Source organism: Bos indicus, chromosome 10 (assembly GCF_029378745.1).
Source record: "Bos indicus isolate NIAB-ARS_2022 breed Sahiwal x Tharparkar chromosome 10, NIAB-ARS_B.indTharparkar_mat_pri_1.0, whole genome shotgun sequence".
NCBI classification, from domain to species: domain Eukaryota; kingdom Metazoa; phylum Chordata; class Mammalia; order Artiodactyla; family Bovidae; genus Bos; species Bos indicus.
Window position 1 is genome coordinate 87,784,399 of NC_091769.1, and position 19,404 is coordinate 87,803,802.

Below are 19,404 nucleotides of genomic sequence, written 5' to 3' on the forward strand. Positions count from 1 at the left end.
TTTTCTTATTTCATTAGTGAAAATCTCTAAAATGATTCCTCATTAACAATGATAAGACAACCTTGTCCTGTTACTGATATTGCATGGACGACTCACTCTCTCAGGCGCTGCTCAGAATCAAAAGGAGCCTGTGTCCTATAGCCGCATACCCAGGAGGTTACCAAGGTCCTGATACAGTGTTCCGAGTGAAAGTGAAAGTCGCTCAGTGGTGTCCACCTCTTTGCAACCCCATGGACTATTCAGTCCATAGAATTCTCCAGGCCAGAATACTGGAGTGGGTAGCCTTTCCCTTCTCCAGGGGATGTTCCCAAGCCAGGGATCGAACCCAGGTCTCCTGCATTGCAGGCAGATTCTTTACCAGCTGAGCCACGAGGGAAGCCCAAGAATTCTGGCGTGGGTAGCCTATCCCTACCCAGGAGGTTACCAAGGTCCTGATACAATAGGGAATACAATACAAATCTGACTCTATATTGTATCTGTTTCTTTTGCTTTAACCTTTGTATTCTACTACTCTTGATTCAAGTTAAGAACGTTGCCTATAACCTGAAATACACAGGATAGCCCATTCTCTGAACTTCAAAAGGATAACACTTTTCCATGCACATAGAGATAAAAAGTTACAGAACAGAGAATAATATTTGTCTTGGAGGTTTATAAAACACTGTGACCAGACATATGTGCAGAGCAGCAGAAGCAATATTTTCCAGCACCAAGAAGTGTGCAGCAACCAACCATACTCCCTCTCCTTTTAAGCATAAACGAAGACTGAATTCTTAACTCAGGGAAGACTATTCTTTGGGACCCTAGTCTGCCATCTTCTCAGTCTGCTAGCTTTCCAAATAAATTCACCATTCCTTGCCCCAACATGTCTCCATTTACTGGCCTGTTGTACACTGAGAAGTACCAGCTTGGACTTGGTACCACTAACCATCACAACCCTTCACTCCAGGAGCCTACAATAGCCTTTAGCTGTGGCCCCTGGGGAGGCCTGGCAATCCCAGTCCTCTCTTCACACCCTTCGCTTCTATGTCCCTAGCTCAGACCCCCATCACCTCGCTCCTGAGCTATTACAGTGGCCTCCCAACTGGCTTCTCTCCTCCTCCCATCCCCTCCTGTGTGCTCATGCCATCCGTACAGCACAGGGAAGACGGTGTGAGCTTTCAAAAGTACAAATCGGGGGCTTCCTTGGTAGCCCACTGGCTAAGGCTCTGTGCTCCCAAGGCAGGGAGCCTAGGTTTGATCCCTGGTCAGGGAACTAGATCCCACGTGGTACAACTGAAAAGATCCTGCACACCACGAGAAAGATCCCAGATGCTGCAACCAAGGTCCAGCTCAGCCAAATAAATACATTTTCTTTTTAAAAATGCAACTCTGACCACGCCCCTCTTCCTTATCCCACTCTTCTGGGGATAAAGCTGGTACAAACCCATGAGGTGTCCTCCCATCCCCACTCTCCAGCTTCATCTCCTCCACTTCCCCATTCTCTCAGAACCCACTGTCTTTCATTTCCCCGAAAGCACCCTGTCCCTTCCTGTCTCACCATCTTGCACCTGCTTTTATTACCGCCTCACACACACCCTCCCTAACTCACACGTATCTCCAGTCAACGACTCCCCAGGTGTACACTATATAATTATTCATTCACTTTTCATCTCTAGGCTATAAATTCCACCAGGATACAGATTGTGCATTTCTGCCACTCTGAACTCCAGCACCCAATACAGAGCCTGGCTTCCTAGGAAATGTCCAATAACTATTTAAAATGAGTAAACTAGTGGGGATCAGTCTAACCCGCCAACTCCTCTTTTGTCCCCCGAAGAGGTAGACAGACACAAAAACGTCTTTTATTCTTATTTTTGAAATTCAGTTTGGCCGGGCACATGATGGTACTGTAGGCTGGTTTCTTCGTAGTCTCAAGGCTGGGTGTCACAACTGTTGTTTCCCCTGCCAGACCTTGGTCATGTCATGAAGTTTCTTTACCAGCTAGAAATGGATTATCTGTTGAGATTTCATCCCTGCCTGATTCACTACAACAAGGCTCTGAGTGGGGCCAAGCGAAGGAGGTATAATTCTTAATCACCTCCAGCACCTGGCTGCTTCTTCCACCGAAACCCAGCCAACTGCTACCCAACTCAGACTTCTTCCCTGCCTCTGCCCAGAGTTTTGTTCTTTATAATAGCCCATCTCATGGGTAAACACCAGAATCAGTTGGAATACGGGACAGTCCCAACAATCCCCCTTTTAAAGATATGCTCTAGAAAAGAACTCCAGCTAGTGCCCCTCCTTGGAGGCTGAAGTCTTAAGGCAGACATAGGATCCCTTGGACACTTATAATTTCAGCCTTCCTGCTGGTCTGCCCAAAGTGCGCATGAGGGCATGGCAGAGCCTGCAGCCAGTGTTTCGGAACGATTAACTATGAACGCAACGGGCACCCCTTCTCATGTGGTCAGCCAAATCACAAGTGTATTCCCTTCACTCATTATATTGTAGCTGAGACAATTAAGTATTGTGACTGTAGCACAATTAAAACTTATGTAATTAAGGCAGGTGAGGATGAGAAGAAAAGGACTCTGCTTCCGAAAGCTCAGCCTTGAAGTTGAACAAGACAGCAATACACATTTTCACCACTAGATGGAAGGCTTCCTGCTTTATTCCCCCAGCTAGTCCAATCTGAAGTAGAGAAATGATCCCCAAGCGGCCCTCCCACAAACCAGTCCTGCGAAATATCCCCATGCAGACTCATAGAAGGTTAAGGGTAGACAAAAATTTGGTGAGATATTTTTGACCAAACCTTTACAGAAGAAGAAAGAGCCCAAGAGATCGGTAGACCTCAGGTTTACAAATTCTCCCAGGCCAACTCACTTTTGTATTATTCCACCCTGCCTCTTGACAGAAGTCATCCAAAAATCGACTTAAAAAGAGATAACAATATGGGTGTCCTCAGTTTCTGAAAAATGTGTAGAGCCATGTAATGATGTGTGCACTTTTTTGTGGGTATGTAATACTGACAGATAGCATTTAAAAACCAGAGACATTACTTTGCCAACAAAGGTCCGTCTAGTCAAGGCTATGGTTTTTCCAGTGGTCATGTATGGATGTGAGAGTTGGACTGTGAAGAAAGCTGAGCCCTGAAGAATTGATGCTTTTGAACTGTTGTGTTGGAGAAGACTCTTGAGAGTCCCTTGGACTGCAAGGAGATCCAACCAGTCCATCCTAAAGGAGATCAGTCCTGGGTGTTCTTTGGAAGGAATGATGCTAAAGCTGAAACTCCAGTACTTTGGCCTCCTCATATGAAGAGTTGACTCATTGGAAAAGACCCTGACGCTGGGAGGGATTGGGGGCAGGAGGAGAAGGGGACAACAGAGGATGAGATGGCTGGATGGCATCACCGACTCGATGGACATGAGTTTGGGTAAACTCTGGGAGTTTGTGATGCATAGGGAGGCCTGGCCTGCTGCAATTCATGGGGTCACAAAGAGTCGGACGTGACTGAGCGACTGAACTGAATACTGACAGAGAGAGAGGGAGAGCTAAGAATTACTCTTCCACAGATGGAGCGGGATGTTTGCCTAGATTGGTCTTGTTTATTTGTGAACTTGGCGAGCCCTTGGCTGCTGAGCACTTGGAGTCTGGGATCCTTTACGCTCTCTGCTCCCAGAAGCCCTCTGCAGCAACGGACGAAAGGACAGCTGAGGCCTCCAAGTCAATTGGAGCAAACTAAAGTGACTGCAACCAGCTGGGTGACTTTAGCCATGGGGCTTGCTCCTCAGAACCTCTATTTCAAAAAATGCAATATTGAACTACAGTATCAGCTAATCTCTGAGTGCAAATATATCAGAAAAATACCCAGCAGAGTGCTGCAATTATGGTAGTACAAGGTAGTACTCCCTAAGGAGTCCCCTTCCCTTTTCCAATCCCATATCCGTGGGAAGGCAGTTTTCTTTGCATACTTCCATCAAAACAATATATCACAAGAGATTCAATGCATAAGCAGATATGAGAATGGATAAACTAAATATTAAAGAGATTTGAAAAAACAACGGCATTTTCATAAATTTCTTTACTTGAAAAAGTATTAGTTATAGTTCATAAAAATACGTAATTTATGTTAACATGCAATGGAGTTTTATTGTTTTTTAAATATATTGGTAAGTATTTAGATTTTTCTGTTATACTTGATAATATGGGAAATATCAAATATATAAACAAAAGTTTTGGGGGGTTCTCAATTGCTTTTAAGAACATAAAAAGGTCCTGAGACCAAAAGTTTTGAGAACCACTATTATAGGAGCTTAATTAATCCTTTTATCAGCTCTGTTATTTATCTTTCATTCTTCAAAAGAAGAAAGTTATATATATATAACAATGTTAATTGCAGTATTATCAACATTAGGAAAAAAAAGACAAGCTGAAAGTCTAATATCAGGAGAAAGGTTTAATAATGATAAAATATGCTGCATTAACCCAATGGAATTATATCATATAGTATTACATAATAATACAATTATTGTATGACATAATGTTAAGAGTGTAAAGACACAAATTGGTTCTGCCATTAACTGTAAAAATGTGAGATTGAAATCTAATACATAAAATGAAAACACTAAACACCTATTATGTTTGGATACTGAGACTATGGGCACTATTTTTCTTTAATTAAACTACCAGATATTAGCAGTAAGTGTGCATTTTAAGGGAGAAGGCAATGGCACCCCACTCCAGTACTCTTGCCTGAAAAATCCCATGGATGGAGGAGCCTGATAGGCTGCAGTCCATGGAGTCGCTAAGAGTTGGACACGACTGAGCGACTTCACTTTCACTTTTTCACTTTCATGCACTGGAGAAGGAAATGGCAACCCACTCCAGTGTTCTTGCCTGGAGAATCCCAGGGGCAGGAGAGCCTGGTGGACTGACGTCTATGGGGTCACACAGAGTCGGACACGACTGAAGTGACTTAGCAGGAGCAGCAGCTCATTTTAAGACCTGGCTTTCCCAAGCCTCTCTCACACTAGGGCCAAAGAAGCCATTGCCTTTTTCTATTTAACAAGCCAAAAGCTTCCTGATTTTGAAAAGCCAACTTCCTCCAGCAGACCCCAATAAAAGTCTCTGTCTCACAGGCCTCTGGGAACAATCTCTGACAAATGGCAACCCTGTACAAACACACAACCCCCCGGCAGTAGCAACATATAAGAGAACAAGTACTGAATGGGAAAGAGTCCGGCAGTCAGTGGGTCATCGAGCAACCCCCGATCTTTGTAAAGGAAACAAAACTGCCCCTGCCCCGCACCTACAGAGTCTCCAGGACACCTCCTCTCCTGTACCACTCCACCTCACAGTGTGAATTTGTTTTGTTTCATAGGCATATTTATAAACTCCCTCTTAAGGCAACTGCTTCTGAGATGTTGAAGCGAAAAACACGGCCAGAAGGAGGATGCATGCTTCAGGGAACCCTTACCTCCAGTCCATTAACTGGGTGATGTTCATGTCTTTCCCGAGACCAGCTAGGGTGATTCCCCTTCTTAACTCCAAATGTGCTTATGGTTCTATTTTAGACTCCCAGGATGGGCAGCAGCGGATAATTAAGGAGGTGATCTTATTCAGGCTCTTACAAGAGGGAGGTCATTCATTAAGGCAGAAGGACATTGCAGAGAAAAGGCAGGGGGGCCTGGGGTTTTATAAAGGCGAGAGAGTGGGGAGGACAGTGGACAACAGGTCTCATCTGAAGGGCGGGATGGATCTCATCGGGAGCGGGGTGGGTCCTATCTGAAGGGTGGGATGGGAATAAGCTGAATCTGTGAGGGCAGGGTTATCCTTGGCAATTTCTCTACTGTCTTAGCTCTCAAGCTTTCTGAAAGCACAGGGCTCAGATAAACTGCAACGTGATCAACAGATAACCAAAGAGCTGGACTCCCTTGCAGCAGAGAGGGGAAGAAATAAGTGGTGAGAGTGAGGCCCCAGATGCCTCCAGGGGAGGCGGTGAGACAGAGAAGGAAGAAGGGAGAAGGGGAGAACCCAGACATTCTCCGGGTGGCTGGGATTTTGGTCCTCAAATTCAGATCGCGTCTCCTCTGCCCTCCTCCTCCTCTCTTCCTCTTTCTTTTTTGGTTGGTGGATGAGAGAGAAGAATGTCAAAAGAAAATCAGGTCATTTCTTTTTTATTCTCCCAAACACACACACATGGAGAAAACTGGTCAGGAGCAAAAGATTCCAGCTAAATGCTTAGGGCTCCTTAAAGATATCTTTTGGAGAGAGAGAGAAAAAAAAAATAAAAAGAGTTCACATGGTTGAATAGCTACAGTCACGATGAAAAGTTATAATTTTCCTTGGCATTACTGTTATTCTTACCAGTAGACCTTTTCCTAACAACTGTGATAAAGGCAAGTCCTCCCCAGCTTCTTTGTCCTAAAGCACTTCGTGTCAACCAGTGTAGCCAGCTGTGTGAATTTTTTCCATTCACAGGGTTTGAGGATGGAAGAGAGCTGTTTCCCTCATTAGTGGCTCTTTCCACCCCTGCAGGGACTGTTTGTGGAGGCTCTGTGCTGCTGGCTGTAGATAAAACAATCCAGGGAGGGGGGCTGCTTTGGAAACTGGGGGATGGATGGGATTTTTCCATCTGGAATCACAAGGCTCTCGGTGGCAGGGCCAGATGGAACCATGGTCTGTCTGTGGAGACAAAGCTCCTCTATAAACTGGTCATGCAAACAAGAATATGAGGGTTTTTGACAACACGATGGCCAAGAGAGAGGAAACTGAGATTGGTTAGGAAATGCCAAGAGCAGATGACTCCAACTTTGGCGAATTAAGGCCTGGATGTAATTCAGCAAGGAGCTTCCTTGGGCTGATGAAAGCAAGGATTGTAAAGCTCTGAATTCAAAGTGGGAACGTTAGAAAAACAACTCAGAGTCAGCCAGTCTCCATCCTCTGAACTTAAGTCATCTTTCAGCTGGGAGCGAACATGCTTCCTTAATGCACCAGAACAATGTTAGGACTTAGATTACTGTAAAGAATTTTACAAATGCTGAGTGTCCCTGTCAACACTGTTAATGAACATCCTCTAAGCAGCATTTAAGCCAAATTCCAAGGTCTAACTAGGGATTCGAAACAATGATATTTAACACAGGTTGCAAGTTTGCTTGAAGCTCCCAGCATCCAAGGGCACAGGAGATGAAAACCATCTGTCACAGCCTGTTCCCTAAGTCCTTCCTTCCAGGAGAGTTCTTTGTGTCACCGACTAATGCCTAAAGGAACACTTCTTGATCCTCAAACCCCATCTTCCAACCGAAGGTCTGTTAACAAGTTCTGTGCCCTAGAGCAGGTCACTTCCGCTCTCCAAACCTTAACTTTCTCTTCGATAAAAGTGCAGTCATTGAACAAGGGTCCATGTTTTCAAACTTTTTTTTTTAGAGCAGTGGAACCTTTTGCTCTTCCCCAGGGGAAACCTTATGATGGAGCCCAATTTGTAAATATTGTGTGGCACTTGGAGGAACTATAGTCAACACGTCACAGATCAGAACGATGGAAAGAAATAGCTCAGGTTTTTGTGCCTTGAGTCCCCAAGCAGACTATCCATTCCAGGGTATTCAACCACTTCTTGCAAGTATTAAGTGCTTTATAAATATTGTGTAGGAAAAAAAAAAAAAAAAAAACGTGCTTCAGTGGAAAACTATGTATCGTTTAGAGCACAGTCTTCCAGGTGACCTGACTGTGATGCTATGGGGACTCTTTCATGGCCTCTGAGCTATTTTACAACTCTGTAAATTGGAGATAAGTGATAGCAATGCAAATAACTCTTGTTTATGGACATACAAATAAAATCTGCCCTATGGAAGTTCAATTGACTTCCCTCTCAATTCCCCAGAAGAAAAAAGCCAATTTCCATCTATTTGTAAACATACTTCAACATTCCTTTACTCCATACATGTTTGCGTTTGACTTCTCATTTGAACAAGTTGTGACATTTCACCAGCTCTCATTAATAATGAGCTAAAGACATATATTCATATATTCATTTATATTTATTATTAGTAACATATATTCATTTATATTGGTATTGGTTTTTAGCTTGGTTTGAAAATTACCATAGTGACAGCTCTGAGAAATCGCTCCAAATAAAACTTAACCCGCAACTCTCACGTTGTGCATCTTTTTCAGTCGGCACAAATATTAAATCACAGTTCTTAGCAATCCTGATCAAACATGGGCCCTCTACATTGAAAGAGTCACCTAAAGCCAGTCTTCAAAGTCTCAGTAAATCCCCCAGCTTGGTCCTCCTGCTCTGGGTGTGGTTCTCCACATCACTGTAAGCAACAAACTTACAATGTTGCCCTCTCAACAGCTTGTTTTGGTGATTTCCAGGAGATGGCATTTGAGAGAAGGGAAAAATATTTGGAGGCAATTGTGTGCATGAGCCTGAATTACTCAGGAAACTTTCTGCCCTGGTCAAGCTCAGGGGAATGATGGCATTTTTTTTTTCCTGTGTGGACACCAAATCTAGAGTTTAGGGGGTTGGAAGGAATCCAGGAGATGATCTAATCGCATCCTTCCTTTATGGATGAGGTCACTGGGACACACAGGAACAGGTCAGCCAGGGGCTGGGATGTGCATTCCAAGCTGCAGCTCTAGGCCAGGCGCCCAGCTTCCATTCGTTCTCTCACTCATTCGTTTTTCAACAACCACCTCCTGCAGGCCGGGATCTGTCATGTGTGACGAGTGCTCAGAAGCGGGGTCACATTTTTGAGATATTTATTCCCTTCGCCCGCCTCCTCTTTTAGGCAAATCCTGAATTCTTTGTTCTTTTCTTTTCAAGAAAGGAGTGACAGGGGAAGAAGCTAAGACCTGCCTGTGAGCACTTCCACTTCCAACCCCCGAAGTCTAAACACTTGGGAAGAACAGAGAAGACTATAGGCAATGACTGAAAAGTCCAGGAAAGGCTCTGCCTGGGTTGGTGTAGGAGGAGAAAGCAAGGGGGTGTCTGCACCCTGGTCTGGGGCACAGCCCCCCAGGATGCCCACAGCAGAGCCCAGGGAGGGAGTGCCTGTGTAGACAGGGCCCCGGGGGGCTCCGAGTTTCTGGGAGGCAAAGCAGCAGAGAATCCCCCTCCTCCCCAGGGCCATGTGGATGAGACTGACAGGCAGCTCTGGAGTGACCTGGGGGGCCAATAACGAGGACCAGATGCCCCACACTATTAGGGTCTTGCCTCCATTAAGACTCTGAGATTTAAAAAAAAATGGGGGTAGGGAAGTTGGTGCTGCAGAAGGACAGACACTCAGAGCCAAGGAGTTCCAGGATTTCACCCCAAATCGAGGACACGAGGACCGTGTCTCTTTGCTCTCGGCCTCAACTAATCAAACTCCTGATCAGCACTAGGGGTAGTGGCCACTGCAGAAATAGAGGCCACCCACCCTCCAATACACTCTGGTCATAGGAAAAAGAAAAAGATGCTTCCCGCCTGGAGGTGGTTAAGGAACTCCTCGACAAAGAGCAATCCTGGAGAAATGATGCTGGGGTGGTGGACGCTGTTGATCCTTTTATCATGTCAGTGTCTGCTGGGTGTCACCACATCCCGCTACAGCAGCATCACTGACTCAACGGACATGAATCTGAGCAAACTCCAGGAGAGAGTGAAGGACAGGGGAGCCTGTCATGCTGCAGTCCATGGGGTCGCGAAGAGTCGGACAAGACTTAGCGATTAAACAACAACAACCACATCCAGGAACTTGAAGCAGAGGGGATGGGGGGAGGTCTGCCCCCACCCCCCACCCCCCACCCCCCAGGGCAGGGAAGCACACACCAGCCTCAGTTCCGCCTTCCCAGGCAGGAGCGGATGCGACCCCTGTGTGACCCCACAGGTGCACGCTCCCCTCTTCCTTGCCAGCCTCCCAGTCAGATCCCAGATTCCAGTCCTTCCCAAAGCCCAAGAGGACCAAACTTTCAAAAGGAGGAAGGAAGGGGAGGGGAAGAAAGGATCAAAAGAGAATGGAGGGTTTGGGAGAGGAGGGACGCAGGGACTGGAGAGGAAGGAGAAATCAGACAGGAAGAAATGAAACAAGGGGCTAATTGTGAAATTGTGGCATCTGAGGCCTTGCGTCCTTTGAGGGGATCACAGGGCTCTCCGGAGGGCTGTTTCTGGGGTCTCTCATGCATGTAGTCACTCAAATTTAGATTCACAAAGACCTCCAAATGAAATACTGAGAAGCACAGACCTGCATTTTAAGGAGATGATGCTCAACCTTCAACCTGAAGCTTGCCTTCATCCTGATCACCCCAGATGCAGTGCGCCAAGAGTCAATATTGTTCACCAATTCAATGATCACCCCAGCCAGTTCCACTGCGGTGTTTCCTTTGTATTTAATGGACTAATCTGTTGAAGGCAAACATTTAAAATAAATCAAATTTTATAATGTTGTTAGGGTTCTGCTCTTTGTATTTTAATTCACAGGGAGCCTTTAAAACTGGAAGCGATCCAAGTCTTTCTCAATCCCTGAGAATCCGTGGTGCCACCTTCCACAGCCCCAGGCCATTATGGGGCCTGAGTTTCTCTTGGAGGATCCCCACAAGAACAAGTAAAAAGCCCCATCAAATGCTCAGGTGGGAAGAAGTCAGGGTAGCATAACTATTATAGAAAAAAATAATTCTGACACTTATTGAAATGAGAAGGAAGGTTTTATTTAGGACCATCATAGTAGGTGTCAAGACTATTGCAGTAGGGTAGAGAGATCAGGCCCAACTCCCAACACAAGAACAAGTGAGGATTTATAGCCAAGGAGCCAGGAGAGGGACGGGATATCAGTGGATGGGAAATCATTAAGAGGAGACATCATGAGTGGGGCATTCTTGCTAAATCAACAGGATTCTTGCTCAAGACAGCCAGAGTGATCAACTATCAAGGGTGGGGGAATCTCCCTAAACCTACTCAGCAGGATTCTTGCTACTGCAACTGGGCTGATGCAAGCCCAGCAAGGACAGGCTGAGGTTAGGGCATAGTCATGAAGTGGGCTCAGAGGAGCCTGACTCAAGAGTCTTTGTCAGTCCCAGGCAGTCCCAAGAACTCTGTCCCAGAGGGTGCCACAGCTACTGTGACACCACACGAATTAGTTCTTCACAGGAGACTAAGAGGAAAGGAGAAAGGAGATGATCTAGATACCAGCTCAGGGCAGATGTGAGCCCTGGCACTGGGCTCTGTTTGTTGGTGACCCACCCAACAGCCTTTTCCTGACTTCCTCCTCTCACAGGAGGAGCTGAAAACACCAAAGACTCACCTCTCCAGTCTCCTTGGCAGCTGGAAGAAACCTTGTAACCAGTTCTGGGCCAAAAGGGAGAAGGGGAATTCTCCATGAGCGGCTTTTGGGAAATATTTTCCTCTCTGGATGAGAGTGTGGGAAGATAGCACGCCTGGTGACGAGGCAGGCATCCTCCATAGTCAGATGCAAGCCCAACGACATAGCGTCCTTGGGGTGTGCTGAAATGGAGGGGGAAAGAAGCCCAGGTCCCTGGTGACACTACCCACCTGCTACAGCAACCCCTAGCTGTCTACACCCAGACTTCTTAATTATGTGAGCTAACTAAGCAGCTTTTTGATGTAAACTACTCTTATGCTGGTTTCCATAACTTGCAGCCAAAATCACTGCCAGTCCCCAGGGCTGTGCTAGGATTTGTAAAGGACACCTAGGCATACAAGCCTTCTATTCTAGAAGTTATGGTCAAGGTGGGGAAACTAGACATATGTCCATGTGTTCAATGTCTTTTAACAATTTAGGATATAATCAGGGTTTAAACTGTAGTCACAATAATTCCACTCCCAGCGATCTTTCCCCTAAAAGTATATGCAAAGATATCCACTAAACTTTAACATATAATAAAGAAAATATGGCCATACCCTAAATGTTCAACAATAGGGGTTGAAATTACAGCCCATACATAATATCATTAAAGATGATGACGTTGATCTATACTTAATGACATGAAATCTCTAGATAATAATTGGGTGAAAAAAACCAAGTTATTAACTGTGCACTAGTAAATCCACTCTTGTGCAGAAAAATATCTCTGAGTCCAGGTTAAATGTGAAGCTGTGAACCATGCTTGTTGTTATATGGTACAATTATGATTGATTTTATTTTCTTTACACCTTTCTGTACCTTTTGCATTTGTTTCAAGAAACACATAATTATTTTATAATAACACCATTAAGAATTTTTAGAAATGCAACTGATTATATATATATATATATATAATAGCAAGATTATTGTGAAGGAAGTGGAAGTGAAGGGAAGTGAAAGTTGCTCAGTAGTGTTCAACTCTTTGTGACCCTATGGATGATACAGTCCATGGAATTCTCTAGGCCAGAATACTGGAGTGGGTAGCCTTTCCCTTCTCCAGTAAGTCTATTAGTAATAGTAATATTACTACTAGTAATAGTAATATAATAAATATATATTAAGTCTATATATGGTAATAGAACTCAGTGGAGAGCTTTACAAAATCTGTCAATGAGACTTCCCTGGTGGTCCAGTGGTTAAGATGCCACGCTTCCATTGCAGGGGGCACAGGTTCAATCCCTAGTCAGAGAACTAAGATGCCACATGCTGTGCAGTGTGGCCAATATAAACTACCAACAATTTGCAGAACAATATGGTATATGAGGAGGGTGGTGGAGAACACCAAAGATGATCCACAGTCACAGACACAGTTCATGGCTTTAAGAACCAGGTACCTACTTGGGGGCACTCTGGATCCGATCTTGGGTACTCTCACTCACGTGCAGTTAAGCCAATCTACTGACACCAGGTAGTGGTAAAGAAAAGTAGAGTATCTACTGTCGTCATTGTTGTTCAGTCGCTAAGTCGTGTCCAACTCTTTTGTAACCCCATGGATTGTAGCCCACCAGGCTTCTCTGTCCATGGGGTTTCCCAGGCAAGAATACTGGAGTGGGTTGCCATTTGCTTCTCCAGGGAATCTTCTCCACCCAGGGATTGAATCTGTGTTTCCCATTTTGCAGCTGGTTTCTTTATCACTGAGCCACCTGGGAAGTCCAGAGCATTTATTATGTTTGTTATGTTTAGTTGTTCACTCGTGTCCGACTCTTTGCGGCCCCATAGACTGTAGACTGCCAGGCTCCTCTATCCACGGGATTCTCTAGGCAAGAATACTGGAGTGGGTTGCCATGCCCTCCTCCAGGGGATCTTCCCAACCCAGGGATCAAACCCAGGTCTCCCGCATTGCAGGCTGATTCTTTACCATCTGAGCCACCAGGGAAGCCCTAAGTAAACTAGTGTTCAAGAGTATTTATTGCAGGGCTCCAAATAAGAAGGAGCAGGTCATGCTCAAAGGACCTTAACTTCCCAATGACTTTCAGGGGAAGTATTTTAAAGGCAATGTGAGGGAGGGGTCGCAGGCTCGCAATCAGCTCATGAACAGTTCTCGGCTTGGTTGGCATGGAAGTGGTTTCAAGTATCATCAACCTTTTGGTTTCAACTGGCCTAGGGTCCATGTGATTGTGGTCACCAGTTTTCACGTGGTAGGGAATCTGCTTACTGTAAAAACAACTTAGGAATGTATGTCAAGCCTTTATCTTCCAGGGAACTGGGTATTCGGTGATTCTGCTGTGTGACAGATTTATAGTCTAAAGTGTTACCAGTTTCCCAGCCCAAGAGTTATTCTTTGTTTCTACATCTTCACATTTCCTAGTCATTAACTCTTGAACCAACCTTTTGAGACTCATGGGAGGCCTGGGAGACTGATGCCTTTTAATTTACAAAACAGGGACAAGGGATTATATTTGGTTTCATAGACAGGTTCTGAAGTGGTTCTGTCCAGTTCTATGAACTATAGAGTATTCGTTACATATCTTACCCTCCCCAGTGGTAGGGTGTATATCAAAGGAAAACACTAGATTGTAAGTATTTGGAATTATGGGAAATAACCCTAAATAAAACTCTTTGTAATTCAGGCATTGTGAATAACATCTAGGAAATGCTTTTGGATTCTGTAAGTTTTGCCTAGGAATTGTTTGAAAAGTCTGATTTAACACTCTGTAATATAGAAACCTAATTCTCACCAAAACCCTTTGTATTTCTTAGAGGCACAAATACATCAAAGGAGATTTCAATTTCTAACATACTTTCAAATCATAAATAGTGCTATCAGTTTGAACTCTGTGATATCCTGGTGGGCTTATCACTCACTTGGTGTGACTCTGATGCTGCCAGTGGCAGAGCGTAATTCTTGAGCTTGACCCTCTTTCCCTGATTCCCAGGATATTCTAGCAAAATAGCATTCCATCACTCCTTAGACTAGAACAGCATTAAAGTAACTGTGATTGCATTTAGCATTTGAATACAGGAAAAGATGATGAAGGTGGCAGAATGTGTCATCTCAAAACATGCCACTTTGGGGACTTCCTTGGCGGTCCAGTGGTTCAGGCTCTGCACTTCCACTGCACGGGGGATGGGGTTCATCCCTGGTAAAATCATGGCATCTGGTCCCATCACTTCATGGGAAATAGATGGGGAAACAGTGGAAACAGTGTCAGACTTTATTTTGGGGGGCTCCAAAATCACTGCAGATGGTGATTGCAGCCATGAAATTAAAAGACGCTTACTCCTTGGAAGGAAAGTTATGACCAACCTAGATAGCATATTCAAAAGCAGAGACATTACTTTGCCAACAAAGGTCCGTCTAGTCAAGGCTATGGTTTTTCCAGTGGTCATGTATGGATGTGAGAGTTGGACTGTGAAGAAAGCTGAGCGCCGGAGAATTGATGCTTTTGAACTGTGGTGTTGGAGAAGACTCTTGAGAGTCCCTTGGACTGCAAGGAGATCCAGCAAGTCCATCCTAAAGGAAATCAGTCCTGAATATTCATTGGAAGGACCGATGCTAAAGCTGAAACTCCAATACTTTGGCCACCTGATGCGAAGAGTTGACTCATTGGAAAAGACTCTGATGCTGGGAGGGATTGGGGGCAGGAGGAGAAGGGGACGACAGAGGATGAGATGGCTGGATGGCATCACCAGCTGGATGGCATCACCAACTTGATGGACATGAGTTTGAGCGAACTCCAGGAGTTGGTGATGGACAGGGAGGCCTGGCGTGCTGCGATTCATGGGGTCACAAAGAGTCAGACACGACTGAGCTACTGAACTGAACTGAAGGGAACTAAGGTCCCATGGGCCAAGTGGCATGGCCAAAAAAAAATTTTTTTGAAATGACACGTTGGCATAAGGGCTATTTTTAGCTAAAGAATAGCAGATGCAAGAATGTCATTCTGACCTTTCCTTTCCCCCCTGAAGGCAGGAATTAATACTCCCGTGTGAAAGACCCCTCCTGTAACAGAGAAGAGTGACCTTGCCTCCACACCGGATGTACCCCTTTAGCTCTCACCTGTGTGCTCTGTTGTCTGTGCTGAGTCATGCTGGCTCTACACCTTTTGCAAAAGAATGTTGTCTGTAGCCTGAAATACACAGGATGGCCCATTCTCAAGGCTCTGACCTTTAAAGGTATAACACTTTTCCATTCACATAGAGATTTAAAAAAAAAAAATGTTGCAGAACAGAGAATAACATTTGTCTCATTGGAGGTTTATAGGAACTTTGTGACCAGACCTACATGGACATTGCAAGAACAAAGGATTCCGGAACCAAAAGTTTGCAACAATCAGCCACCCCCGCCCTCCCCTCCACTTTCTTCTTATAAAAGAAGCCTGAATTCTAACTCAGGTAAGACAAGTTCTTTGGGACCCTAGTCCTCCATCTTCTCAGTCTTGCTGGCTTTCCAAATAAAGTCACTACTCCTTGCCCCAACAGCTCGTCTCTTGATTTATTGGCCTGTTGTGCTGCAAGCCATATGACTTGACTCAGTTAACGCTCCTGATAACAGGAGGAAAGAACCACCAGAGATGGGGAGTCAAGGCAGAGAGAAATCTGTACAAAAACAGACCTTGTTAAGATTACTCTCATCTCCCTTTAGTCTCACTAGTGCTGCAATTCATGGGATCGCAAAGAGTCGGACACGACTGAGTGACTGAACTTTAGCAACTTTTCCACAATTGCTATTCTTTGTTCAACCTAGCGTATGAGCACTGTGGCCTATTGGTTTCTTGGGGGGTCGTCTTTGTCCTCTGGAAAATCTGTATACTTTTCTCCTATCAATCTGTCTTCGGTCAGTTCAGTTCAGTTGCTCAGTCATGTCCAACTCTTTGTGACCGCATGGACTGCAGCACACCAGGCCTCCCTGTCCATCACCAACTCCCAGAGTTTACCCAAACTCATGTCCATTGAGTCGGTGATGCCATCCAACCATCTCATCCTCTGTCATCCCCTTCTCCTTCCGCCTTCAATCTTTCCCACCATCAGGGTCTTTTCCAGTGAATCAGTTCTTCGCATCAGGTGGCCAAAGGATTGGAGCTTCAGCTTTAGCATCAGTCCTTCCAATGAATATTCAGGACTGATTTCCTTTAGGATGGACTGGCTGGATCTCCTTGCAGTCCAAGGGACTCTCAAGAGTCTTCTTCAACACCACAGTTCAAAAGCATCACTTCTTCGGCACTCAGCTTTCTTTATAGTCCAACTCTCACATCCATACATGACTACTGAAAAAACCATGGCTTTGACTAGATGGACCTTTGTCGGCAAAGTAATGTCTCTGCTTTTTAATATGCTGTCTATGTTGGTCATAGCTTTTCTTTCAAGGAGCAAACGTCTTTTAATTTCATGGCTGCAGTCACCATCTGCAGTGATTTTGGAGCCCAAAAAAATAAAATCTCTCACTGTTTCCATTGTTTCCCCATCTATCTGACATGAAGTGATGGGACTGGATGCCATGATCTTAGTTTTCTGAATGTTGAGCTTTAAGCCAGCTTTTTCACTCTCCTATTTCACTTTCATCGAGAGGCTCTTTAGTTCTTCTTCACTTTCTGCCATAAGGGTGGTGTCACTTGCATATCTGAGGTTACTGATATTTCTCCTGCAATCTTGATTCCAGCTTGTGCTTCTGTCTTATGTCAGTTTAATTCTCGGGGCCAGCAGAGACCCTAAAAGGGTAGAGATAAAGTTATGCCTCCCCTACAATATCTACACTTATTTGCCAAACCGAGCCACCCAGGATTTGGATAATATTGGTCCATCCCACGTTCCTGGGGTCACCTGCAGCTCTGAGGAACGCCCGCTGCATTACTTGACTGTAGGAATCACCTGGCGGTCCTGATGGTATGCCATTGCCCTGCGTACTATCAATTCTGGCATTGGACTTGCTGGGACTCAGAGCAGTCTGCCTCAAGCTATGACGCAGTGATTATTTTGAATTAAAGTTACCTAGGAAACAGCCAGTGGGGGGAAAAATAATATAAAAAGAAACACTACAACACCCTCTCTTTCCCCCCTGAAAGGAGGAAATAAATCTCCCATGGGAAAGTATCCTCCCTATGCCAGGAGCATAGAAAGTTTCCTTATCACCAGAGTTAAGGAATTCGAGGCTAAGAAAACAGTATAAACAATTTTTGTCACTTCTTCATTGGTCTACTATCCCAAGCACAAGGCCCCTTGTTTAATCTTCACAAAAAAATTATTTCCTTGTCGAAAAATGATATAAACACAGTCTGCTTTAGTCATTCCAGGGGCCCTATTTCTATGAAACCTCCATGCATACAAATTAAATTGCTTTTTTTTCCTTTCTCCTGCTCATCTGCTTTGTGTCAATTTAATTATTTGACCAGCCCAAAGAACTCATGAAGAGTAGGGGGGGAAATATCCCCTTCCCCATGGGCTCAAACTACTTTTCCAATTTGCAGTGTGTATGTGTATAAGCATGAGTGTGTGTTGAAGGCTCCGCTAAAAATCAGTGCATGACCCTCTTGCCTCTTTCCTCCCACTCCCCAGATACAGGAAGTGGTTTGTCTCTCTTTGGTTGTTTAGGCACTTACTGGCCAGCCCCTTCAGCATCTCAACTTCTGTATTCATTCAAATATTTACTGAAGGCCTTCTATGGGCCAGGCACTGGGCTAGGTGCTGGGGGATGGGCAGTCATGGGCCGTAACTTCAGAGAACTTACAGCCTCATGTCAAAGACAAACCTTATTCAAAGAATCACACAATCAAATATAGTGCCTCTAAGTGCTTTTTTTGAAAAGATATTTTTATGTGGACCATTTTTTAAAGTTGTTATTGAATCTGTTACAATATTGCTTCTGTTTCATATTTTGCTTTTTTGGCCTCCAGGCAAGTGGGATCTTGGTTCCCAGCAAGGGACTGAACCCGCACCCCCTGCATTGGACGGCGAAGTCTTAACTCCTGGACCACCTGGGAAGGCCCCCTCCAGGTGCTCTTTCTTCTTACTCTGAAATAGATTTAGATTCACATAGAAATACTAAAGACTTCCTGTGTACCCTTTGCTCAGCTTGCTTCAATAATAGTACCCTATGTAGTCACAGTACAATCAAAACCAGGAAATTAATATGGATACAATACTAAAGCTATGGCCCTTATTAGATTTCTCTAGATGACACCACCCTTATGGCAGAAAGTGAAGAGGAACTAAAAAGCCTCTTGATGAAAGTGAAAGAAGAGAGTGAAAAAGTTGGCTTAAAGCTCAACATTCAGAAAACAAAGATCATGGCATCCGGTCCCATCATTTCATGGCAAATAGATGGGGAAACAGTGGAAACAGTGTCAGACTTTATTTTTCTGGGCTCCAAAATCACTGCAGATGGTGACTGCAGCCATGAAATTAAAAGACGCTTACTCCTTGGAAGGAAAGTTATGACCAACCTAGATAGCATATTCAAAAGCAGAGACATTACTTTGCCAATAAAGGTTCGTCTAGTCAAGGCTATGGTTTTTCCAGTGGTCATGTATGGATGTGAAAGTTGGACTGTGAAGAAAGCTGAGCACCGAAGAATTGATGCTTTTGAACTGTGGTGTTGGAGAAGACTCTTGAGAGTCCCTTGGATTGCAAGGAGATCCAACCAGTCCATCCTAAAGGAGATCAGTCCTGGGTATTCATTGGAAGGACTGATGCTGAAGCTGAAACTCCAATACTTTGGCCACCTGATGCGAAGAGCTGACTCATTGGAAAAGACTCTGATGCTGGGAGGGATTGGGGGCAGGAGGAGGAGGGGATGACAGAGGATGAGATGGCCGGATGGCATCACTGACTCGATAGACATGAGTCTGAGTGAACTCCAGGAGTTGGTGATGGACAGGGAGGCCTGGCGTGCTGTGATTCATGGGGTCGCAAAGAGTCAGACACGACTGAGCGACTAAACTGACTGAACTGACTGAAGGGCTTTTTATTACATTAATTCTTTAGTAATTACACCGATCTTGGCAAGTGCATACTATCATCACCCCCTTTTATAGATGCAAAAACTGAGATCCAGAACAATTACATCACTTGCCCAAGATTCCAGCTTGGA

At 44.7% G+C, this 19,404-nt stretch overlaps 1 long non-coding RNA gene across 1 annotated transcript in view; it reads right to left on the bottom strand.

Annotated features, from left to right (window-relative positions):
• Positions 1-4,575: 4,575 nt before the first annotated feature.
• The window catches only part of LOC139185388 (uncharacterized), a 34,150-nt gene continuing 19,321 nt past the window's right edge, over positions 4,576-19,404 (bottom strand). The window contains exons 3-4 of the long non-coding RNA XR_011569021.1: positions 15,379-17,026; positions 4,576-10,360 (exon numbers count right to left, since the gene is read on the bottom strand). This is a non-coding gene — a long non-coding RNA (uncharacterized lncRNA). The remainder of the gene's footprint in view (positions 10,361-15,378; positions 17,027-19,404) is intronic.